Here is a 26,398-nt window from a genome sequence, read left to right on the forward strand (position 1 = left end):
GCCCAACACACATTCTCAGGCTCACTCACGCTCGCACTCTCACTCCCAGCACAGACCACCTCCCAAAGTGCCAACACAGAGCGATCTCAGACAAACGCTACATCTAAGGACTTAGAGCTCTTGCTGGTCCTCACCTTCCCTTGACAACGCTTTCACAGACAACCACACTCTGGCCATCTGCCTTTGCCTTGCCTCCCAGCACGCCCAACACACATTCTCAGCCTCACTCACGCTCTCACTCTCACTCTTGGCACAGACCAAATCCCAAAGTGCCAACACCCAGCGATTTCTGACACACGCTACATCTAACGGTTGGAGCTGTTGCTGGTCCTCACCTTCCCTTGACAACGCTTTCACAGACAAACACACTCTGGACGTCTGTCTGTGCCGTGCCTCACAGCACTCCCAACACACATTATCAGGCTCACTCACGCTCTCACTCTCACTCCCAGCACAAACCACCTCCCAAAGTGCCAACACCCAAGCGATTTCTGACGCACGCTACATCTGCGGGTTTAGAGCTGTTGCTGGTCCTCACCTTCCCTTGACACCGCTTTCACAGACAAACACACTCTGGCCGTCTGCCTTTGCCTTGCCTCCTAGCACTCCAAACACACATTCTCAGGCTCACTCACGCTCGCACTCTCACTCTTGGCACTGACCAACTCCCAAACTGCCAACACCCAAGCGATTTCTTACGCACGCTAAAACGAAGGGCTTAGAGCTCTTGCTGGTCCTCACCTTCCCTTGACACCGCTTTCACAGCCAAACACACTCTGGCCATCTGCCTTTGCCTTGCCTCCCAGCACTCCCAAAACACTCTCACTCTCGGCACAGACCACCTCCCAAACTGCCAACACCCAAGCGATTTCTTACGCACGCTACATCTAAGGGCTTAGAGCTGTTGCTGGTCCTCACCTTCCCTTGACAACGCTTTCACAGCCAAACACACTCTGGTCATCTAGCCTGGCTTTGCCTCCCAGCACTCCCAACACACATTCTCAGGCTCAATCTCACTCTCACTCCCGGCACAGACCACCTCCCAAAGTGCAAACGTCCAAGCCATTTCTCCCATACGATAGGCCTAAGGGCTTAGAGCTGTTGCTGGTCCTCATCTTCCATTGACACCGCTTTCACAGCTAAAAAAACTCTGGCCATCTGCGGTGCCCTGCCCTCCCAGCACTCCCAACACGGATTCTCTGGTTCAAGGTCACTCTCAATCCCGGCACAGAGTAGCAACCAAAGCGCCAACACCCAAGCCATTTCTTCCATACGATAGGCCTAAGGGCTTAGAGCTGTTGCTGGTCCTCACCTTCCCTTGACACCGCTTCCACAGCCAAACACACTCTGCCCATCTGCCTTGGCCTTGCCTCCCAGCACTCCCAACACACTCTCACTCTCGGCACAGACCACCTCCCAAAGTGCCAACACCCAAGCTATTTCTGATGCACGCTACATCTAAGGGCTTAGAGCTGTTGCTGGTCCTCACCTTCCCTTGACACCGCTTCCACAGCCAAACATACTCTGCCCATCTGCCTTGGCCTTGCCACCCAGCACTCCCAACACACTCTCACTCTCGGCACAGACCACCTCACAAAGTGCCAACACCCAAGCGATTTCTGATGCACGCTACATCTAAGGGCTTAGAGCTGTTGCTGCTCCTCACCTTCCCTTGACACTGCTTTCACAGACAAACACACTCTGGCCGTCTGCCTTTGCCTTGCCTCCTAGCACTCCCAACACACATTCTCAGCCTCACTCACGCTCTCACTCTCACTGCCGGCACAGCCCACCTCCCAAAGTGCAAACGTCCAAGCCATTTCTCCCATACGATAGGCCTAAGGGCTTAGAGCTGTTGCTGGTCCTCACCTTCCCTTGACAGCGCTTTCACAGAAAAACGCACTTTGGCCATCTACCCTGCCTTTGACAAACACCACTCCCAACTCACATTGTCAGGCTCACTCACGCTCTCACTCTCACTCCCAGCACACACTACCTCCCAAACTGCCAACACCCAAGCGATTTCTGACACACGCTACATCTAAGGCCTTAGAGCTGTTGCTGGTCCTCACCTTCCCTTGACACCGCTTTCACAGACAAACACACTCTGGCCATCTGCCCTGGCTTTGCCTCACACCACTCGCAACACACATTCTCAGGTTCAATCTCACTCTCACTGCCGGCACAGACCACCTCCCAAAGTGCAAACGTCCAAGCCATTTCTCCCATACGATAGGCCTAAGGGCTTAGAGCTGTTGCTGGTCCTCATCTTCCCTTGACACCGCTTCCACAGCCAAACATACTCTGCCCATCTGCCTTTGCCTTGCCTCCCAGCACTCCCAACACACTCTCACTCTCGGCACAGACCACCTCCCAAAGTGCCAACACCCAAGCGATTTCTTACGCACGCTACATCTAAGGGCTTAGAGCTGTTGCTGGTCCTCACCTTCCCTTGACACCGCTTCCACAGCCAAACACACTCTGCCCATCTGCCTTGGCCTTGCCACCCAGCACTCCCAACACAGTCTCACTCTCGGCACAGACCACCTCCCAAAGTGCCAACACCCAAGCGATTTCTGATGCACGCTACATCTAAGGGCTTAGAGCTGTTGCTGGTCCTCACCTTCCCTTGACACCGCTTTCACAGCCAAACACACTCTGGCCATCTGCCCTGGCTTTGCCTCACACCACTCGCAACACACATTCTCAGGTTCAATCTCACTCTCACTGCCGGCACAGACCACCTCCCAAAGTGCAAACGTCCAAGCCATTTCTCCCATACGATAGGCCTAAGGGCTTAGAGCTCTTGCTGGTCCTCACCTTCCCTTGACACCGCTTTCACAGCCAAACACACTCTGCCCATCTGCCTTGGCCTTGCCTCCCAGCACGCCCAACACACTCTCACTCTCGGCACAGACCACCTCCCAAAGTGCCAACACCCAAGCGATTTCTTACGCACGCTACATCTAAGGGCTTAGAGCTGTTGCTGGTCCTCACCTTCCCTTGACACCGCTTTCACAGACAAACACACTCTGGCCATCTACCCTGGCTTTGCCTCCCAGCACTCCCAACACACATTCTCAGGCTCAATCTCACTCTCACTGCCGGCACAGACCACCTCCCAAAGTGCAAACGTCCAAGCCATTTCTCCCATACGATAGGCCTAAGGGCTTAGAGCTGTTGCTGGTCCTCATCTTCCATTGACACCGCTTTCACAGCTAAAAAAACTCTGGCCATCTGCGGTGCCCTGCCCTCCCAGCACTCCCAACACGGATTCTCTGGTTCAAGGTCACTCTCAATCCCGGCACAGAGTAGCAACCAAAGCGCCAACACCCAAGCCATTTCTTCCATACGATAGGCCTAAGGGCTTAGAGCTGTTGCTGGTCCTCACCTTCCCTTGACACCGCTTTCACAGCCAAACACACTCTGGCAATCTGCCTTTGCCTTGCCTCCCAGCACTCCCAAAACACTCTCGCTCTCGGCACAGACCACCTCACAAAGTGCCAACACCCAAGCGATTTCTGATGCACGCTACATCTAAGGGCTTAGAGCTGTTGCTGGTCCTCACCTTCCCTTGACACTGCTTTCACAGACAAACACACTCTGGCCGTCTGCCTTTGCCTTGCCTCCCAGCACGCCCAACACACATTCTCAGCCTCACTCACGCTCTCACTCTCACTCGTGGCACAGACCAAATCCCGAAGTGCCAACACCCAGCGATTTCTGACACACGCTATATCTAAAGGCTTAGAGCTGTTGCTGGTCCTCACCTTCCCTTGACAACGCTTTCACAGACAAACACACTCTGGACGTCTGTCTGTGCCGTGACTCACAGCACTCCCAACACACATTATCAGGCTCACTCACGTCCTCAGTCTGATTCCCAGCACACACCACCTCCCAAAGTGCCAACACCCAAGCCATTTCTGACACACGCTACATGTAGGGCTTAGAGCTGTGGATGGTCCTCACCTTCCCTTGACACCGCTTTCACAGCCAAACACACTCTGGCCATCTACCCTGGCTTGCCTCCTAGCACTCCCAACTCACATTCTCAGGCTCAATCTCACTCTCACTCCCGGCACAGACCACCTCCCAAAGTGCAAGCATCCAAGCCATTTCTCCCATATGGCAGGCCTAAGGCCTTTGAGCTGTTGCTGGTCCTCACCTTCCCTTGACACCGCTTTCACAGCCAAACACACTCTGCCCATCTGCCCTGGCTTTGCCTCACACCACTCGCAGCACACATTCTCAGGTTCAGTCTCACTCTCACTGCCGGCACAGACCACCTCCCAAAGTGCAAACGTCCAAGCCATTTCTCCCATACGATAGGCCTAAGGGCTTAGAGCTGTTGCTGGTCCTCACCTTCCCTTGACACCGCTTTCACAGCCAAACACTCTCTGGCCATCTGCCTTTGCCTTGCCTCCCAGCACTCCCAAAACACTCTCACTCTCGGCACAGACCACCTCCCAAAGTGCCAACACCCAAGCGATTTCTGACGCACGCTATATCTAAGGGCTTAGAGCTGTTGCTGGTCCTCACCTTCCCTTGACACCGCTTTCACAGACAAACACACTCTGGCCATCTACCCTGGCTTTGCCTCCCAGCACTCCCAACACACATTCTCAGGCTCAATCTCACTCTCACTCCCGGCACAGACCACCTCCCAAAGTGCAAACGTCCAAGCCATTTCTCCCATACGATAGGCCTAAGGGCTTAGAGCTGTTGCTGGTCCTCATCTTCCATTGACACCGCTTTCACAGCTAAAAAAACTCTGGCCATCTGCGGTGCCCTGCCCTCCCAGCACTCCCAACACGGATTCTCTGGTTCAAGGTCACTCTCAATCCCGGCACAGAGCAGCAACCAAAGCGCCAACACCCAAGCCATTTCTTCCATACGATAGGCCTAAGGGCTTAGAGCTGTTGCTGGTCCTCACCTTCCCTTGACACCGCTTCCACAGCCAAACACACTCTGGCCATCTGCCTTGGCCTTGCCTCCCAGCACTCCCAACACACTCTCACTCTCGGCACAGACCACCTCCCAAAGTGCAAACGTCCAAGCGATTTCTGATGCACGCTACATCTAAGGGCTTAGAGCTGTTGCTGGTCCTCACCTTCCCTTGACACCGCTTCCACAGCCAAACATACTCTGCCCATCTGCCTTTGCCTTGCCTCCCAGCACTCCCAACACACTCTCACTCTCGGCACAGACCACCTCCCAAAGTGCCAACACCCAAGCGATTTCTGATGCACGCTACATCTAAGGGCTTAGAGCTGTTGCTGGTCCTCACCTTCCCTTGACACTGCTTTCACAGACAAACACACTCTGGCCGTCTGCCTTTGCCTTGCCTCCTAGCACTCCCAACACACATTCTCAGCCTCACTCACCTTCTCACTCTCACTCCCAGCGCAGACCACCTCCCAAAGTGCAAACGTCCAAGCGATTTCTGACACACGCTACATCAAAGGGCTTAGAGCTGTTGCTGGTCCTCACCTTCCCTTGACACCGCTTTCACAGACAAACACACTCTGCCCGTCTACCCTGGCTTTGCCTCCCAGCAATCCCAACACACATTCTCAGGCTCAATCTCACTCTCACTCCCGGCACAGACCACCTCCCAAAGTGCAAACATCCAAGCCATTTCTCCCATACGATAGGCCTAAGGGCTTAGAGCTGTTGCTGGTCCTCACCTTCCCTTGACACCGCTTTCACAGCCAAACACACTCTGCCCATCTGCCCTGGCTTTGCCTCACACCACTCGCAACACACATTCTCAGGTTCAATCTCACTCTCACTGCCGGCACAGACCACCTCCCAAAGTGCAAACGTCCAAGCCATTTCTCCCATACGATAGGCCTAAGGGCTTAGAGCTGTTGCTGGTCCTCACCTTCCCTTGACACCGCTTTCACAGCCAAACACTCTCTGGCCATCTGCCTTTGCCTTGCCTCCCAGCACTCCCAAAACACTCTCACTCTCGGCACAGACCACCTCCCAAAGTGCCAACACCCAAGCGATTTCTGACGCACGCTATATCTAAGGGCTTAGAGCTGTTGCTGGTCCTCACCTTCCCTTGACACCGCTTTCACAGACAAACACACTCTGCCCATCTACCCTGGCTTTGCCTCCCAGCACTCCCAACACACATTCTCAGGCTCAATCTCACTCTCACTCCCGGCACAGACCACCTCCCAAAGTGCAAATGTCCAAGCCATTTCTCCCATACGATAGGCCTAAGGGCTTAGAGCTGTTGTTGGTCCTCATCTTCCATTGACACCGCTTTCACAGCTAAAAAAACTCTGGCCATCTGCGGTGCCCTGCCCTCCCAGCACTCCCAACACGGATTCTCTGGTTCAAGGTCACTCTCAATCCCGGCACAGAGCAGCAACCAAAGCGCCAACACCCAAGCCATTTCTTCCATACGATAGGCCTAAGGGCTTAGAGCTGTTGCTGGTCCTCACCTTCCCTTGACACCGCTTCCACAGCCAAACACACTCTGGCCATCTGCCTTGGCCTTGCCTCCCAGCACTCCCAACACACTCTCACTCTCGGCACAGACCACCTCCCAAAGTGCCAACACCCAAGCGATTTCTGATGCACGCTACATCTAAGGGCTTAGAGCTGTTGCTGGTCTTCACCTTCCCTTGACACTGCTTTCACAGACAAACACACTCTGGCCGTCTGTCTTTGCCTTGCCTCCCAGCACGCCCAACACACATTCTCAGCCTCACTCACGCTCTCACTCTCACTCTTGGCACAGACCACTTCCCAAAGTGCCAACACCCAAGCGATTTCTGACACACGCTACATCTAAGGGCTTAGAGCTGTTGCTGGTCCTCACCTTCCCTTGACAACGCTTTCACAGACAAACACACTCTGGCCGTCTGTCTGTGCCATGCCTCACAGCACTCCCAACACACATTATCAGGCTCATTCACGTTCTCACTCTCACTCCCAGTGCAGACCACCTCCCAAAGTGCAAACGTCCAAGCGATTTCTGACACACGCTACATCTAAGGGCTTAGAGCTGTTGCTTGTCCTCACCTTCCCTTGACAACGCTTTCACAGACAAACACACTCTGCCCGTCTACCCTGGCTTTGCCTCCCAGAACTCCCAACACACATTCTCAGGCTCAATCTCACTCTCACTCCCGGCACAGACCACCTCCCAAAGTGCAAACATCCAAGCCATTTCTCCCATATGACAGGCCTAAGGCCTTTGAGCTGTTGCTGGTCCTCACCTTCCCTTGACAGCGCTTTCACAGAAAAACGCACTCTGGCCATCTACCCTGCCTTTGACAAACACCACTCCCAGCTCACATTGTCAGGCTCACTCACGCTCTCACTCTCACTCCCAGCACACACTACCTCCCAAACTGCCAACACCCAAGCGATTTCTGACACACGCTACATCTACAGGTTTAGAGCTGTTGCTAGTCCTCACCTTCCCTTGACACCGCTTTCACAGACAAACACACTCTGGCCATCTGCCCTGGCTTTGCCTCACACCACTCGCAACACACATTCTCAGGTTCAATCTCACTCTCACTGCCGGCACAGACCACCTCCCAAAGTGCAAACGTCCAAGCCATTTCTCCCATACGATAGGCCTAAGGGCTTAGAGCTGTTGCTGGTCCTCATCTTCCCTTGACACCGCTTCCACAGCCAAACATACTCTGCCCATCTGCCTTTGCCTTGCCTCCCAGCACTCCCAACACACTCTCACTCTCGGCACAGACCACCTCCCAAAGTGCCAACACCCAAGCGATTTCTTACGCACGCTACATCTAAGGGCTTAGAGCTGTTGCTGGTCCTCACCTTCCCTTGACACCGCTTCCACAGCCAAACACACTCTGCCCATCTGCCTTGGCCTTGCCACCCAGCACTCCCAACACACTCTCACTCTCGGCACAGACCACCTCCCAAAGTGCCAACACCCAAGCGATTTCTGATGCACGCTACATCTAAGGGCTTAGAGCTGTTGCTGGTCCTCACCTTCCCTTGACACCGCTTTCACAGCCATACACACTCTGGCCATCTGCCCTGGCTTTGCCTCACACCACTCGCAACACACATTCTCAGGTTCAATCTCACTCTCACTGCCGGCACAGACCACCTCCCAAAGTGCAAACGTCCAAGCCATTTCTCCCATACGATAGGCCTAAGGGCTTAGAGCTGTTGCTGGTCCTCACCTTCCCTTGACACCGCTTTCACAGCCAAACACACTCTGCCCATCTGCCTTGGCCTTGCCTCCCAGCACTCCCAACACACTCTCACTCTCGGCACAGACCACCTCCCAAAGTGCCAACACCCAAGCGATTTCTTACGCACGCTACATCTAAGGCCTTAGAGCTCTTGCTGGTCCTCACCTTCCCTTGACACCGCTTTCACAGACAAACACACTCTGGCCATCTACCCTGGCTTTGCCTCCCAGCACTCCCAACACACATTCTCAGGCTCAATCTCACTCTCACTCCCGGCACAGACCACCTCCCAAAGTGCAAACGTCCAAGCCATTTCTCCCATACGATAGGCCTAAGGGCTTAGAGCTGTTGCTGGTCCTCATCTTCCATTGACACCGCTTTCACAGCTAAAAAAACTCTGGCCATCTGCGGTGCCCTGCCCTCCCAGCACTCCCAACACGGATTCTCTGGTTCAAGGTCACTCTCAATCCCGGCACAGAGTAGCAACCAAAGCGCCAACACCCAAGCCATTTCTTCCATACGATAGGCCTAAGGGCTTAGAGCTCTTGCTGGTCCTCACCTTCCCTTGACACCGCTTTCACAGCCAAACACACTCTGGCAATCTGCCTTTGCCTTGCCTCCCAGCACTCCCAAAACACTCTCGCTCTCGGCACAGACCACCTCACAAAGTGCCAACACCCAAGCGATTTCTGATGCACGCTACATCTAAGGGCTTAGAGCTGTTGCTGGTCCTCACCTTCCCTTGACACTGCTTTCACAGACAAACACACTCTGGCCGTCTGCCTTTGCCTTGCCTCCCAGCACGCCCAACACACATTCTCAGCCTCACTCACGCTCTCACTCTCACTCTTGGCACAGACCAAATCCCAAAGTGCCAACACCAAACCGATTTCTGACACACGCTACATCTAAAGGCTTAGAGCTGTTGCTGGTCCTCACCTTCCCTTGACAACGCTTTCACAGACAAACACACTCTGGACGTCTGTCTGTGCCGTGCCTCACAGCACTCCCAACACACATTATCAGGCTCACTCATGTCCTCACTCTGATTCCCAGCACACACCACCTCCCAAAGTGCCAACACCCAAGCCATTTCTGACACACGCTACATGTAGGGGATTAGAGCTGTTGCTGGTCCTCACCTTCCCTTGACACCGCTTTCACAGCCAAACACACTCTGGCCATCTACCCTGGCTTGCCTCCCAGCACTCCCAACTCACATTCTCAGGCTCAATCTCACTCTCACTCTCGGCACAGACCACCTCCCAAAGTGCAAACGTCCAAGCCATTTCTCCCATACGATAGGCCTAAGGGCTTAGAGCTGTTGCTGGTCCTCACCTTCCCTTGACACCGCTTCCACAGCCAAACACACTCTGCCCATCTGCCTTGGCCTTGCCTCCTAGCACTCCCAACACACATTATCAGGCTCACTCACGTTCTCACTCTCACTCCCAGCGCAGACCACCTCCCAAAGTGCAAACCTCCAAGCGATTTCTGACACACGCTACATCTAAGGGCTTAGAGCTGTGGATGGTCCTCACCTTCCCTTGACACCGCTTTCACAGACAAACACACTCTGGCCATCTGCCTTTGCCTTGCCTCCCAGCACTCCCAAAACACTCTCACTCTCGGCACAGACCACCTCCCAAAGTGCCAACACCCAAGCGATTTCTGATGCACGCTACATCTAAGGGCTTAGAGCTGTTGCTGGTCCTCACCTTCCCTTGACACTGCTTTCACAGACAAACACACTCTGGCCGTCTGCCTTTGCCTTGCCTCCCAGCACGCCCAACACACATTCTCAGGCTCACTCACGCTCGCACTCTCACTCCCAGCACAGACCACCTCCCAAAGTGCCAACACAGAGCGATCTCAGACAAACGCTACATCTAAGGACTTAGAGCTCTTGCTGGTCCTCACCTTCCCTTGACAACGCTTTCACAGACAACCACACTCTGGCCATCTGCCTTTGCCTTGCCTCCCAGCACGCCCAACACACATTCTCAGCCTCACTCACGCTCTCACTCTCACTCTTGGCACAGACCAAATCCCAAAGTGCCAACACCCAGCGATTTCTGACACACGCTACATCTAACGGTTGGAGCTGTTGCTGGTCCTCACCTTCCCTTGACAACGCTTTCACAGACAAACACACTCTGGACGTCTGTCTGTGCCGTGCCTCACAGCACTCCCAACACACATTATCAGGCTCACTCACGCTCTCACTCTCACTCCCAGCACAAACCACCTCCCAAAGTGCCAACACCCAAGCGATTTCTGACGCACGCTACATCTGCGGGTTTAGAGCTGTTGCTGGTCCTCACCTTCCCTTGACACCGCTTTCACAGACAAACACACTCTGGCCGTCTGCCTTTGCCTTGCCTCCTAGCACTCCAAACACACATTCTCAGGCTCACTCACGCTCGCACTCTCACTCTTGGCACTGACCAACTCCCAAACTGCCAACACCCAAGCGATTTCTTACGCACGCTAAAACGAAGGGCTTAGAGCTCTTGCTGGTCCTCACCTTCCCTTGACACCGCTTTCACAGCCAAACACACTCTGGCCATCTGCCTTTGCCTTGCCTCCCAGCACTCCCAAAACACTCTCACTCTCGGCACAGACCACCTCCCAAACTGCCAACACCCAAGCGATTTCTTACGCACGCTACATCTAAGGGCTTAGAGCTGTTGCTGGTCCTCACCTTCCCTTGACAACGCTTTCACAGCCAAACACACTCTGGTCATCTAGCCTGGCTTTGCCTCCCAGCACTCCCAACACACATTCTCAGGCTCAATCTCACTCTCACTCCCGGCACAGACCACCTCCCAAAGTGCAAACGTCCAAGCCATTTCTCCCATACGATAGGCCTAAGGGCTTAGAGCTGTTGCTGGTCCTCATCTTCCATTGACACCGCTTTCACAGCTAAAAAAACTCTGGCCATCTGCGGTGCCCTGCCCTCCCAGCACTCCCAACACGGATTCTCTGGTTCAAGGTCACTCTCAATCCCGGCACAGAGTAGCAACCAAAGCGCCAACACCCAAGCCATTTCTTCCATACGATAGGCCTAAGGGCTTAGAGCTGTTGGTGGTCCTCACCTTCCCTTGACACCGCTTTCACAGCCAAACACACTCTGCCCATCTGCCTTGGCCTTGCCTCCCAGCACTCCCAACACACTCTCACTCTCGGCACAGACCACCTCCCAAAGTGCCAACACCCAAGCTATTTCTGATGCACGCTACATCTAAGGGCTTAGAGCTGTTGCTGGTCCTCACCTTCCCTTGACACCGCTTCCACAGCCAAACATACTCTGCCCATCTGCCTTGGCCTTGCCACCCAGCACTCCCAACACACTCTCACTCTCGGCACAGACCACCTCACAAAGTGCCAACACCCAAGCGATTTCTGATGCACGCTACATCTAAGGGCTTAGAGCTGTTGCTGCTCCTCACCTTCCCTTGACACTGCTTTCACAGACAAACACACTCTGGCCGTCTGCCTTTGCCTTGCCTCCTAGCACTCCCAACACACATTCTCAGCCTCACTCACGCTCTCACTCTCACTGCCGGCACAGCCCACCTCCCAAAGTGCAAACGTCCAAGCCATTTCTCCCATACGATAGGCCTAAGGGCTTAGAGCTGTTGCTGGTCCTCACCTTCCCTTGACAGCGCTTTCACAGAAAAACGCACTTTGGCCATCTACCCTGCCTTTGACAAACACCACTCCCAACTCACATTGTCAGGCTCACTCACGCTCTCACTCTCACTCCCAGCACACACTACCTCCCAAACTGCCAACACCCAAGCGATTTCTGACACACGCTACATCTAAGGCCTTAGAGCTGTTGCTGGTCCTCACCTTCCCTTGACACCGCTTTCACAGACAAACACACTCTGGCCATCTGCCCTGGCTTTGCCTCACACCACTCGCAACACACATTCTCAGGTTCAATCTCACTCTCACTGCCGGCACAGACCACCTCCCAAAGTGCAAACGTCCAAGCCATTTCTCCCATACGATAGGCCTAAGGGCTTAGAGCTGTTGCTGGTCCTCATCTTCCCTTGACACCGCTTCCACAGCCAAACATACTCTGCCCATCTGCCTTTGCCTTGCCTCCCAGCACTCCCAACACACTCTCACTCTCGGCACAGACCACCTCCCAAAGTGCCAACACCCAAGCGATTTCTTACGCACGCTACATCTAAGGGCTTAGAGCTGTTGCTGGTCCTCACCTTCCCTTGACACCGCTTCCACAGCCAAACACACTCTGCCCATCTGCCTTGGCCTTGCCACCCAGCACTCCCAACACACTCTCACTCTCGGCACAGACCACCTCCCAAAGTGCCAACACCCAAGCGATTTCTGATGCACGCTACATCTAAGGGCTTAGAGCTGTTGCTGGTCCTCACCTTCCCTTGACACCGCTTTCACAGCCAAACACACTCTGGCCATCTGCCCTGGCTTTGCCTCACACCACTCGCAACACACATTCTCAGGTTCAATCTCACTCTCACTGCCGGCACAGACCACCTCCCAAAGTGCAAACGTCCAAGCCATTTCTCCCATACGATAGGCCTAAGGGCTTAGAGCTCTTGCTGGTCCTCACCTTCCCTTGACACCGCTTTCACAGCCAAACACACTCTGCCCATCTGCCTTGGCCTTGCCTCCCAGCACTCCCAACACACTCTCACTCTCGGCACAGACCACCTCCCAAAGTGCCAACACCCAAGCGATTTCTTACGCACGCTACATCTAAGGGCTTAGAGCTGTTGCTGGTCCTCACCTTCCCTTGACACCGCTTTCACAGACAAACACACTCTGGCCATCTACCCTGGCTTTGCCTCCCAGCACTCCCAACACACATTGTCAGGCTCAATCTCACTCTCACTCCCGGCACAGACCACCTCCCAAAGTGCAAACGTCCAAGCCATTTCTCCCATACGATAGGCCTAAGGGCTTAGAGCTGTTGCTGGTCCTCATCTTCCATTGACACCGCTTTCACAGCTAAAAAAACTCTGGCCATCTGCGGTGCCCTGCCCTCCCAGCACTCCCAACACGGATTCTCTGGTTCAAGGTCACTCTCAATCCCGGCACAGAGTAGCAACCAAAGCGCCAACACCCAAGCCATTTCTTCCATACGATAGGCCTAAGGGCTTAGAGCTCTTGCTGGGCCTCACCTTCCCTTGACACCGCTTTCACAGCCAAACACACTCTGGCAATCTGCCTTTGCCTTGCCTCCCAGCACTCCCAAAACACTCTCACTCTCGGCACAGACCTCCTCCCAAACTGCCAACACCCAAGCGATTTCTTACGCACGCTACATCTAAGGGCTTAGAGCTGTTGCTGGTCCTCACCTTCCCTTGACACTGCTTTCACAGACAAACACACTCTGGCCGTCTGCCTTTTCCTTGCCTCCCAGCACGCCCAACACACATTCTCAGCCTCACTCACGCTCTCACTCTCACTCTTGGCACAGACCAAATCCCAAAGTGCCAACACCAAACCGATTTCTGACACACGCTACATCTAAACGCTTAGAGCTGTTGCTGGTCCTCACCTTCCCTTGACAACGCTTTCACAGACAAACACACTCTGGACGTCTGTCTGTGCCGTGCCTCACAGCACTCCCAACACACATTATCAGGCTCACTCATGTCCTCACTCTGATTCCCAGCACACACCACCTCCCAAAGTGCCAACACCCAAGCGATTTCTGACACACGCTACATGTAGGGGATTAGAGCTGTTGCTGGTCCTCACCTTCCCTTGACACCGCTTTCACAGCCAAACACACTCTGGCCATCTACCCTGGCTTGCCTCCCAGCACTCCCACCTCACATTCTCAGGCTCAATCTCACTCTCACTCTCGGCACAGACCACCTCCCAAAGTGCAAACATCCAAGCCATTTCTCCCATACGATAGGCCTAAGGGCTTAGAGCTGTTGCTGGTCCTCACCTTCCCTTGACACCGCTTCCACAGCCAAACACACTCTGCCCATCTGCCTTGGCCTTGCCTCCTAGCACTCCCAACACACATTATCAGGCTCACTCACGTTCTCACTCTCACTCCCAGCGCAGACCACCTCCCAAAGCGCAAACCTCCAAGCGATTTCTGACACACGCTACATCTAAGGGCTTAGAGCTGTGGATGGTCCTCACCTTCCCTTGACACCGCTTTCACAGCCAAACACACTCTGGCCATCTGCCCTGGCTTTGCCTCACACCACTCGCAACACACATTCTCAGGTTCAATCTCACTCTCACTGCCGGCACAGACCACCTCCCAAAGTGCAAACGTCCAAGCCATTTCTCCCATACGATAGGCCTAAGGGCTTAGAGCTCTTGCTGGTCCTCACCTTCCCTTGACACCGCTTTCACAGCCAAACACACTCTGCCCATCTGCCTTGGCCTTGCCTCCCAGCACTCCCAACACACTCTCACTCTCGGCACAGACCACCTCCCAAACTGCCAACACCCAAGCGATTTCTTACGCACGCTACATCTAAGGGCTTAGAGCTGTTGCTGGTCCTCACCTTCCCTTGACACCGCTTTCACAGCCAAACACACTCTGCCCATCTACCCTGGCTTTGCCTCCCAGCACTCCCAACACACATTCTCAGGCTCAATCTCACTCTCACTCCCGGTACACACCACCTCCCAAAGTGCAAACGTCCAAGCCATTTCTCCCATACGATAGGCCTAAGGGCTTAGAGCTGTTGCTGGTCCTCATCTTCCATTGACACCGCTTTCACAGCTAAAAAAACTCTGGCCATCTGCGGTGCCCTGCCCTCCCAGCACTCCCAACACGGATTCTCTGGTTCAAGGTCACTCTCAATCCCGGCACAGAGTAGCAACCAAAGCGCCAACACCCAAGCCATTTCTTCCATACGATAGGCCTAAGGGCTTAGAGCTCTTGCTGGTCCTCACCTTCCCTTGACACCGCTTTCACAGACAAACACACTCTGGCAATCTGCCTTTGCCTTGCCTCCCAGCACTCCCAAAACACTCTCGCTCTCGGCACAGACCACCTCACAAAGTGCCAACACCCAAGCGATTTCTGATGCACGCTACATCTAAGGGCTTAGAGCTGTTGCTGGTCCTCACCTTCCCTTGACACTGCTTTCACAGACAAACACACTCTGGCCGTCTGCCTTTGCCTTGCCTCCCAGCACGCCCAACACACATTCTCAGCCTCACTCACGCTCTCACTCTCACTCTTGGCACAGACCAAATCCCAAAGTGCCAACACCAAACCGATTTCTGACACACGCTACATCTAAACGCTTAGAGCTGTTGCTGGTCCTCACCTTCCCTTGACAACGCTTTCACAGACAAACACACTCTGGACGTCTGTCTGTGCCGTGCCTCACAGCACTCCCAACACACATTATCAGGCTCACTCATGTCCTCACTCTGATTCCCAGCACACACCACCTCCCAAAGTGCCAACACCCAAGCCATTTCTGACACACGCTACATGTAGGGGATTAGAGCTGTTGCTGGTCCTCACCTTCCCTTGACACCGCTTTCACAGCAAAACACACTCTGGCCATCTACCCTGGCTTGCCTCCCAGCACTCCCAACTCACATTCTCAGGCTCAATCTCACTCTCACTCTCGGCACAGACCACCTCCCAAAGTGCAAACGTCCAAGCCATTTCTCCCATACGATAGGCCTAAGGGCTTAGAGCTGTTGCTGGTCCTCACCTTCCCTTGACACCGCTTCCACAGCCAAACACACTCTGCCCATCTGCCTTGGCCTTGCCTCCCAGCACTCCCAACACACATTGTCAGGCTCACTCACGTTCTCACTCTCACTCCCAGCGCAGACCACCTCCCAAAGTGCAAACCTCCAAGCGATTTCTGACACACGCTACATCTAAGGGCTTAGAGCTGTGGATGGTCCTCACCTTCCCTTGACACCGCTTTCACAGACAAACACACTCTGCCCATCTGCCTTTGCCTTGCCTCCCAGCACTCCCAAAACACTCTCACTCTCGGCACAGACCACCTCCCAAACTGCCAACTCCCAAGCGATTTCTGATGCACGCTACATCTAAGGGCTTAGAGCTGTTGCTGGTCCTCACCTTCCCTTGACACTGCTTTCACAGACAAACACACTCTGGCCGTCTGCCTTTGCCTTGCCTCCCAGCACGCCCAACACACATTCTCAGGCTCACTCACGCTCGCACTCTCACTCCCAGCACAGACCACCTCCCAAAGTGCCAACACAGAGCGATCTCAGACAAACGATACATCTAAGGACTTAGAGCTCTTGCTGGTCCTCACCTTCCCTTGACACCGCTTTCACAGACAAACACACTCTGGCCATCTGCCTTTGCCTTGCCTCCCAGCACGCCCAACACACATTCTCAGCCTCACTCACGCTCTCACTCTCACTCTTGGCACAGACCAAATCCCAAAGTGCCAACACCCAGCGATTTCTGACACACGCTACATCTAAAGGCTTAGAGCTGTTGCTGGTGCTCACCTTCCCTTGACAACGCTTTCACAGACAAACACACTCTGGACGTCTGTCTGTGCCGTGCCTCACAGCACTCCCAACACACATTATCAGGTTCACTCACGTTCTCACTCTGATTCCCAGCACACACCACCTCCCAAAGTGCCAACACCCAAGCCATTTCTGACAGACGCTACCTCTAAGGGCTTAGAGCTGTTGCTGGTCCTCACCTTCCCTTGACACCGCTTTCACAGACAAACACACTCTGGCCATCTACCCTGGCTTTGCCTCCCAGCACTCCCAACACACATTGTCAGGCTCACTCACGCTCTCACTCTCACTCCCAGCACAAACCACCTCCCAAAGTGCCAACACCCAAGCGATTTCTGACGCACGCTACATCTGCGGGTTTAGAGCTGTTGCTGGTCCTCACCTTCCCTTGACACCGCTTTCACAGACAAACACACTCTGGCCGTCTGCCTTTGCCTTGCCTCCTAGCACTCCAAACACACATTCTCAGGCTCACTCACGCTCGCACTCTCACTCTTGGCACTGACCAACTCCCAAACTGCCAACACCCAAGCGATTTCTTACGCACGCTAAAACGAAGGGCTTAGAGCTCTTGCTGGTCCTCACCTTCCCTTGACACCGCTTTCACAGCCAAACACACTCTGGCCATCTGCCTTTGCCTTGCCTCCCAGCACTCCCAAAACACTCTCACTCTCGGCACAGACCACCTCCCAAACTGCCAACACCCAAGCGATTTCTTACGCACGCTACATCTAAGGGCTTAGAGCTGTTGCTGGTCCTCACCTTCCCTTGACACCGCTTTCACAGACAAACACACTCTGGTCATCTAGCCTGGCTTTGCCTCCCAGCACTCCCAACACACATTCTCAGGCTCAATCTCACTCTCACTCCCGGCACAGACCACCTCCCAAAGTGCAAACGTCCAAGCCATTTCTCCCATACGATAGGCCTAAGGGTTTAGAGCTGTTGCTGGTCCTCATCTTCCATTGACACCGCTTTCACAGCTAAAAAAACTCTGGCCATCTGCGGTGCCCTGCCCTCCCAGCACTCCCAACACGGATTCTCTGGTTCAAGGTCACTCTCAATCCCGGCACAGAGTAGCAACCAAAGCGCCAACACCCAAGCCATTTCTTCCATACGATAGGCCTAAGGGCTTAGAGCTGTTGCTGGTCCTCACCTTCCCTTGACACCGCTTCCACAGCCAAACACACTCTGCCCATCTGCCTTGGCCTTGCCTCCCAGCACTCCCAACACACTCTCACTCTCGGCACAGACCACCTCCCAAAGTGCAAACGTCCAAGCTATTTCTGATGCACGCTACATCTAAGGGCTTAGAGCTGTTGCTGGTTCTCACCTTCCCTTGACACCGCTTTCACAGCCAAACATACTCTGCCCATCTGCCTTGGCCTTGCCACCCAGCACTCCCAACACACTCTCACTCTCGGCACAGACCACCTCACAAAGTGCCAACACCCAAGCGATTTCTGATGCACGCTACATCTAAGGGCTTAGAGCTGTTGCTGGTCCTCACCTTCCCTTGACACTGCTTTCACAGACAAACACACTCTGGCCGTCTGCCTTTGCCTTGCCTCCTAGCACTCCCAACACACATTCTCAGCCTCACTCACGCTCTCACTCTCACTGCCGGCACAGACCACCTCCCAAAGTGCAAACGTCCAAGCCATTTCTCCCATACGATAGGCCTAAGGGCTTAGAGCTGTTGCTGGTCCTCACCTTCCCTTGACACCGCTTTCACAGCCAAACACACTCTGCCCATCTACCCTGCCTTTGACAAACACCACTCCCAACTCACATTGTCAGGCTCACTCACGCTCTCACTCCGTGCACACACTACCTCCCAAACTGCCAACACCCAAGCGATTTCTGACACACGCTACATCTAAGGCCTTAGAGCTGTTGCTGGTCCTCACCTTCCCTTGACACCGCTTTCACAGACAAACACACTCTGGCCATCTGCCCTGGCTTTGCCTCACACCACTCGCAACACACATTCTCAGGTTCAATCTCACTCTCACTGCCGGCACAGAACACCTCCCAAAGTGCAAACGTCCAAGCCATTTCTCCCATACGATAGGCCTAAGGGCTTAGAGCTGTTGCTGGTCCTCATCTTCCCTTGACACCGCTTCCACAGCCAAACATACTCTGCCCATCTGCCTTTGCCTTGCCTCCCAGCACTCCCAACACACTCTCACTCTCGGCACAGACCACCTCCCAAAGTGCCAACACCCAAGCGATTTCTTACGCACGCTACATCTAAGGGCTTAGAGCTGTTGCTGGTCCTCACCTTCCCTTGACACCGCTTCCACAGCCAAACACACTCTGCCCATCTGCCTTGGCCTTGCCACCCAGCACTCCCAACACACTCTCACTCTCGGCACAGACCACCTCCCAAAGTGCCAACACCCAAGCGATTTCTGATGCACGCTACATCTAAGGGCTTAGAGCTGTTGCTGGTCCTCACCTTCCCTTGACACCGCTTTCACAGCCATACACACTCTGGCCATCTGCCCTGGCTTTGCCTCACACCACTCGCAACACACATTCTCAGGTTCAATCTCACTCTCACTGCCGGCACAGACCACCTCCCAAAGTGCAAACGTCCAAGCCATTTCTCCCATACGATAGGCCTAAGGGCTTAGAGCTGTTGCTGGTCCTCACCTTCCCTTGACACCGCTTTCACAGCCAAACACACTCTGCCCATCTGCCTTTGCCTTGCCTCCCAGCACTCCCAAAACACTCTCACTCTCGGCACAGACCACCTCCCAAAGTGCCAACACCCAAGCGATTTCTTACGCACGCTACATCTAAGGGCTTAGAGCTGTTGCTGGTCCTCACCTTCCCTTGACACCGCTTTCACAGACAAACACACTCTGGCCATCTACCCTGGCTTTGCCTCCCAGCACTCCCAACACACATTCTCAGGCTCAATCTCACTCTCACTCCCGGCACAGACCACCTCCCAAAGTGCAAACGTCCAAGCCATTTCTCCCATACGATAGGCCTAAGGGCTTAGAGCTGTTGCTGGTCCTCATCTTCCATTGACACCGCTTTCACAGCTAAAAAAACTCTGGCCATCTGCGGTGCCCTGCCCTCCCAGCACTCCCAACACGGATTCTCTGGTTCAAGGTCACTCTCAATCCCGGCACAGAGTAGCAACCAAAGCGCCAACACCCAAGCCATTTCTTCCATACGATAGGCCTAAGGGCTTAGAGCTCTTGCTGGTCCTCACCTTCCCTTGACACCGCTTTCACAGCCAAACACACTCTGGCAATCTGCCTTTGCCTTGCCTCCCAGCACTCCCAAAACACTCTCGCTCTCGGCACAGATCACCTCACAAAGTGCCAACACCCAAGCGATTTCTCATGCACGCTACATCTAAGGGCTTAGAGCTGTTGCTGGTCCTCACCTTCCCTTGACACTGCTTTCACAGACAAACACACTCTGGCCGTCTGCCTTTGCCTTGCCTCCCAGCACGCCCAACACACATTCTCAGCCTCACTCACGCTCTCACTCTCACTCTTGGCACAGACCAAATCCCAAAGTGCCAACACCAAACCGATTTCTGACACACGCTACATCTAAAGGCTTAGAGCTGTTGCTGGTCCTCACCTTCCCTTGACAACGCTTTCACAGACAAACACACTCTGGACGTCTGTCTGTGCCGTGCCTCACAGCACTCCCAACACACATTATCAGGCTCACTCATGTCCTCACTCTGATTCCCAGCACACACCACCTCCCAAAGTGCCAACACCCAAGCGATTTCTGACACACGCTACATGTAGGGGATTAGAGCTGTTGCTGGTCCTCACCTTCCCTTGACACCGCTTTCACAGCCAAACACACTCTGGCCATCTACCCTGGCTTGCCTCCCAGCACTCCCAACTCACATTCTCAGGCTCAATCTCACTCTCACTCTCGGCACAGACCACCTCCCAAAGTGCAAACATCCAAGCCATTTCTCCCATACGATAGGCCTAAGGGCTTAGAGCTGTTGCTGGTCCTCACCTTCCCTTGACACCGCTTCCACAGCCAAACACACTCTGCCCATCTGCCTTGGCCTTGCCTCCTAGCACTCCCAACACACATTATCAGGCTCACTCACGTTCTCACTCTCACTCCCAGCGCAGACCACCTCCCAAAGTGCAAACCTCCAAGCGATTTCTGACACACGCTACATCTAAGGGCTTAGAGCTGTGGATGGTCCTCACCTTCCCTTGACACCGCTTTCACAGACAAACACACTCTGCCCATCTGCCTTTGCCTTGCCTCCCAGCACTCCCAAAACACTCTCACTCTCGGCACAGACCACCTCCCAAAGTGCCAACACCCAAGCGATTTCTGATGCACGCTACATCTACGGGTTTAGAGCTGTTGCTGCTCCTCACCTTCCCTTGACACCGCTTTCACAGCCAAACACACTCTGGCCATCTGCCCTGGCTTTGCCTCACACCACTCGCAACACACATTCTCAGGTTCAATCTCACTCTCACTGCCGGCACAGACCACCTCCCAAAGTGCAAACGTCCAAGCCATTTCTCCCATACGATAGGCCTAAGGGCTTAGAGCTGTTGCTGGTCCTCACCTTCCCTTGACACCGCTTTCACAGCCAAACACACTCTGCCCATCTGCCTTGGCCTTGCCTCCCAGCACTCCCAACACACATTGTCAGGCTCAATCTCACTCTCACTCCCGGCACAGACCACCTCCCAAAGTGCAAACGTCCAAGCCATTTCTCCCATACGATAGGCCTAAGGGCTTAGAGCTGTTGCTGGTCCTCATCTTCCATTGACACCGCTTTCACAGCTAAAAAAACTCTGGCCATCTGCGGTGCCCTGCCCTCCCAGCACTCCCAACACGGATTCTCTGGTTCAAGGTCACTCTCAATCCCGGCACAGAGTAGCAACCAAAGCGCCAACACCCAAGCCATTTCTTCCATACGATAGGCCTAAGGGCTTAGAGCTCTTGCTGGGCCTCACCTTCCCTTGACACCGCTTTCACAGCCAAACACACTCTGGCAATCTGCCTTTGCCTTGCCTCCCAGCACTCCCAACACACTCTCACTCTCGGCACAGACCACCTCCCAAACTGCCAACACCCAAGCGATTTCTTACGCACGCTACATCTAAGGGCTTAGAGCTGTTGCTGGTCCTCACCTTCCCTTGACACTGCTTTCACAGACAAACACACTCTGGCCGTCTGCCTTTTCCTTGCCTCCCAGCACGCCCAACACACATTCTCAGCCTCACTCACGCTCTCACTCTCACTCTTGGCACAGACCAAATCCCAAAGTGCCAACACCAAACCGATTTCTGACACACGCTACATCTAAACGCTTAGAGCTGTTGCTGGTCCTCACCTTCCCTTGACAACGCTTTCACAGACAAACACACTCTGGACGTCTGTCTGTGCCGTGCCTCACAGCACTCCCAACACACATTATCAGGCTCACTCATGTCCTCACTCTGATTCCCAGCACACACCACCTCCCAAAGTGCCAACACCCAAGCGATTTCTGACACACGCTACATGTAGGGGATTAGAGCTGTTGCTGGTCCTCACCTTCCCTTGACACCGCTTTCACAGCCAAACACACTCTGGCCATCTACCCTGGCTTGCCTCCCAGCACTCCCACCTCACATTCTCAGGCTCAATCTCACTCTCACTCTCGGCACAGACCACCTCCCAAAGTGCAAACATCCAAGCCATTTCTCCCATACGATAGGCCTAAGGGCTTAGAGCTGTTGCTGGTCCTCACCTTCCCTTGACACCGCTTCCACAGCCAAACACACTCTGCCCATCTGCCTTGGCCTTGCCTCCTAGCACTCCCAACACACATTATCAGGCTCACTCACGTTCTCACTCTCACTCCCAGCGCAGACCACCTCCCAAAGTGCAAACCTCCAAGCGATTTCTGACACACGCTACATCTAAGGGCTTAGAGCTGTGGATGGTCCTCACCTTCCCTTGACACCGCTTTCACAGCCAAACACACTCTGGCCATCTGCCCTGGCTTTGCCTCACACCACTCGCAACACACATTCTCAGGTTCAATCTCACTCTCACTGCCGGCACAGACCACCTCCCAAAGTGCAAACGTCCAAGCCATTTCTCCCATACGATAGGCCTAAGGGCTTAGAGCTGTTGCTGGTCCTCACCTTCCCTTGACACCGCTTTCACAGCCAAACACACTCTGCCCATCTGCCTTGGCCTTGCCTCCCAGCACTCCCAACACACTCTCACTCTCGGCACAGACCACCTCCCAAAGTGCCAACACCCAAGCGATTTCTTACGCACGCTACATCTAAGGGCTTAGAGCTGTTGCTGGTCCTCACCTTCCCTTGACACCGCTTTCACAGCCAAACACACTCTGGCCATCTACCCTGGCTTTGCCTCCCAGCACTCCCAACACACATTCTCAGGCTCAATCTCACTCTCACTCCCGGTACACACCACCTCCCAAAGTGCAAACGTCCAAGCCATTTCTCCCATACGATAGGCCTAAGGGCTTAGAGCTGTTGCTGGTCCTCATCTTCCATTGACACCGCTTTCACAGCTAAAAAAACTCTGGCCATCTGCGGTGCCCTGCCCTCCCAGCACTCCCAACACGGATTCTCTGGTTCAAGGTCACTCTCAATCCCGGCACAGAGTAGCAACCAAAGCGCCAACACCCAAGCCATTTCTTCCATACGATAGGCCTAAGGGCTTAGAGCTGTTGCTGGTCCTCACCTTCCCTTGACACCGCTTTCACAGACAAACACACTCTGGCAATCTGCCTTTGCCTTGCCTCCCAGCACTCCCAAAACACTCTCGCTCTCGGCACAGACCACCTCACAAAGTGCCAACACCCAAGCGATTTCTGATGCACGCTACATCTAAGGGCTTAGAGCTGTTGCTGGTCCTCACCTTCCCTTGACACTGCTTTCACAGACAAACACACTCTGGCCGTCTGCCTTTGCCTTGCCTCCCAGCACGCCCAACACACATTCTCAGCCTCACTCACGCTCTCACTCTCACTCTTGGCACAGACCAAATCCCAAAGTGCCAACACCAAACCGATTTCTGACACACGCTACATCTAAACGCTTAGAGCTGTTGCTGGTCCTCACCTTCCCTTGACAACGCTTTCACAGACAAACACACTCTGGACGTCTGTCTGTGCCGTGCCTCACAGCACTCCCAACACACATTATCAGGCTCACTCATGTCCTCACTCTGATTCCCAGCACACACCACCTCCCAAAGTGCCAACACCCAAGCCATTTCTGACACACGCTACATGTAGGGGATTAGAGCTGTTGCTGGTCCTCACCTTCCCTTGACACCGCTTTCACAGCAAAACACACTCTGGCCATCTACCCTGGCTTGCCTCCCAGCACTCCCAACTCACATTCTCAGGCTCAATCTCACTCTCACTCTCGGCACAGACCACCTCCCAAAGTGCAAACGTCCAAGCCATTTCTCCCATACGATAGGCCTAAGGGCTTAGAGCTGTTGCTGGTCCTCACCTTCCCTTGACACCGCTTCCACAGCCAAACACACTCTGCCCATCTGCCTTGGCCTTGCCTCCCAGCACTCCCAACACACATTATCAGGCTCACTCACGTTCTCACTCTCACTCCCAGCGCAGACCACCTCCCAAAGTGCAAACCTCCAAGCGATTTCTGACACACGCTACATCTAAGGGCTTAGAGCTGTGGATGGTCCTCACCTTCCCTTGACACCGCTTTCACAGACAAACACACTCTGCCCATCTGCCTTTGCCTTGCCTCCCAGCACTCCCAAAACACTCTCACTCTCGGCACAGACCACCTCCCAAACTGCCAACTCCCAAGCGATTTCTGATGCACGCTACATCTAAGGGCTTAGAGCTGTTGCTGGTCCTCACCTTCCCTTGACACTGCTTTCACAGACAAACACACTCTGGCCGTCTGCCTTTGCCTTGCCTCCCAGCACGCCCAACACACATTCTCAGGCTCACTCACGCTCGCACTCTCACTCCCAGCACAGACCACCTCCCAAAGTGCCAACACAGAGCGATCTCAGACAAACGATACATCTAAGGACTTAGAGCTCTTGCTGGTCCTCACCTTCCCTTGACACCGCTTTCACAGACAAACACACTCTGGCCATCTGCCTTTGCCTTGCCTCCCAGCACGCCCAACACACATTCTCAGCCTCACTCACGCTCTCACTCTCACTCTTGGCACAGACCAAATCCCAAAGTGCCAACACCCAGCGATTTCTGACACACGCTACATCTAAAGGCTTAGAGCTGTTGCTGGTGCTCACCTTCCCTTGACAACGCTTTCACAGACAAACACACTCTGGACGTCTGTCTGTGCCGTGCCTCACAGCACTCCCAACACACATTATCAGGTTCACTCACGTTCTCACTCTGATTCCCAGCACACACCACCTCCCAAAGTGCCAACACCCAAGCCATTTCTGACAGACGCTACCTCTAAGGGCTTAGAGCTGTTGCTGGTCCTCACCTTCCCTTGACACCGCTTTCACAGCCAAACACACTCTGCCCATCTACCCTGGCTTGCCTCCCAGCACTCCCAACTCACATTATCAGGCTCAATCTCACTCTCACTCCCGGCACAGACCACCTCCCAAACTGCAAACTTCCAAGCCATTTCTCACATACGATAGGCCTAAGGGCTTAGAGCTGTTGCTGGTCCTCACCTTCCCTTGACACTGCTTTCACAGACAAAACACACTCTCCCCATCTGCCTTGGCCTTGCCTCCTAGCACTCCCAACACACATTCTCAGCCTCACTCACGCTCTCACTCTCACTCTTGGCACAGACCACTTCCCAAAGTGCCAACACCCAAGCGATTTCTGACACACGCTACATCTGCGGGTTTAGAGCTGTTGCTGGTCCTCACCTTCCCTTGACACCGCTTTCACAGACAAACACACTCTGGCCATCTACCCTGGCTTTGCCTCCCAGCACTCCCAACACACATTGTCAGGCTCACTCACGCTCTCACTCTCACTCCCAGCACAAACCACCTCCCAAAGTGCCAACACCCAAGCGATTTCTGACGCACGCTACATCTGCGGGTTTAGAGCTGTTGCTGGTCCTCACCTTCCCTTGACACCGCTTTCACAGACAAACACACTCTGGCCGTCTGCCTTTGCCTTGCCTCCTAGCACTCCAAACACACATTCTCAGGCTCACTCACGCTCGCACTCTCACTCTTGGCACTGACCAACTCCCAAACTGCCAACACCCAAGCGATTTCTTACGCACGCTAAAACGAAGGGCTTAGAGCTCTTGCTGGTCCTCACCTTCCCTTGACACCGCTTTCACAGACAAACACACTCTGGCCATCTGCCTTTGCCTTGCCTCCCAGCACTCCCAAAACACTCTCACTCTCGGCACAGACCACCTCCCAAACTGCCAACACCCAAGCGATTTCTTACGCACGCTACATCTAAGGGCTTAGAGCTGTTGCTGGTCCTCACCTTCCCTTGACACCGCTTTCACAGCCAAACACACTCTGGTCATCTAGCCTGGCTTTGCCTCCCAGCACTCCCAACACACATTCTCAGGCTCAATCTCACTCTCACTCCCGGCACAGACCACCTCCCAAAGTGCAAACGTCCAAGCCATTTCTCCCATACGATAGGCCTAAGGGTTTAGAGCTGTTGCTGGTCCTCATCTTCCATT

The sequence above is a fragment of the Pelecanus crispus genome, unplaced genomic scaffold (assembly GCF_030463565.1).
Source record: "Pelecanus crispus isolate bPelCri1 unplaced genomic scaffold, bPelCri1.pri SCAFFOLD_47, whole genome shotgun sequence".
In the NCBI taxonomy this organism is placed as follows: Eukaryota; Metazoa; Chordata; class Aves; order Pelecaniformes; family Pelecanidae; genus Pelecanus; species Pelecanus crispus.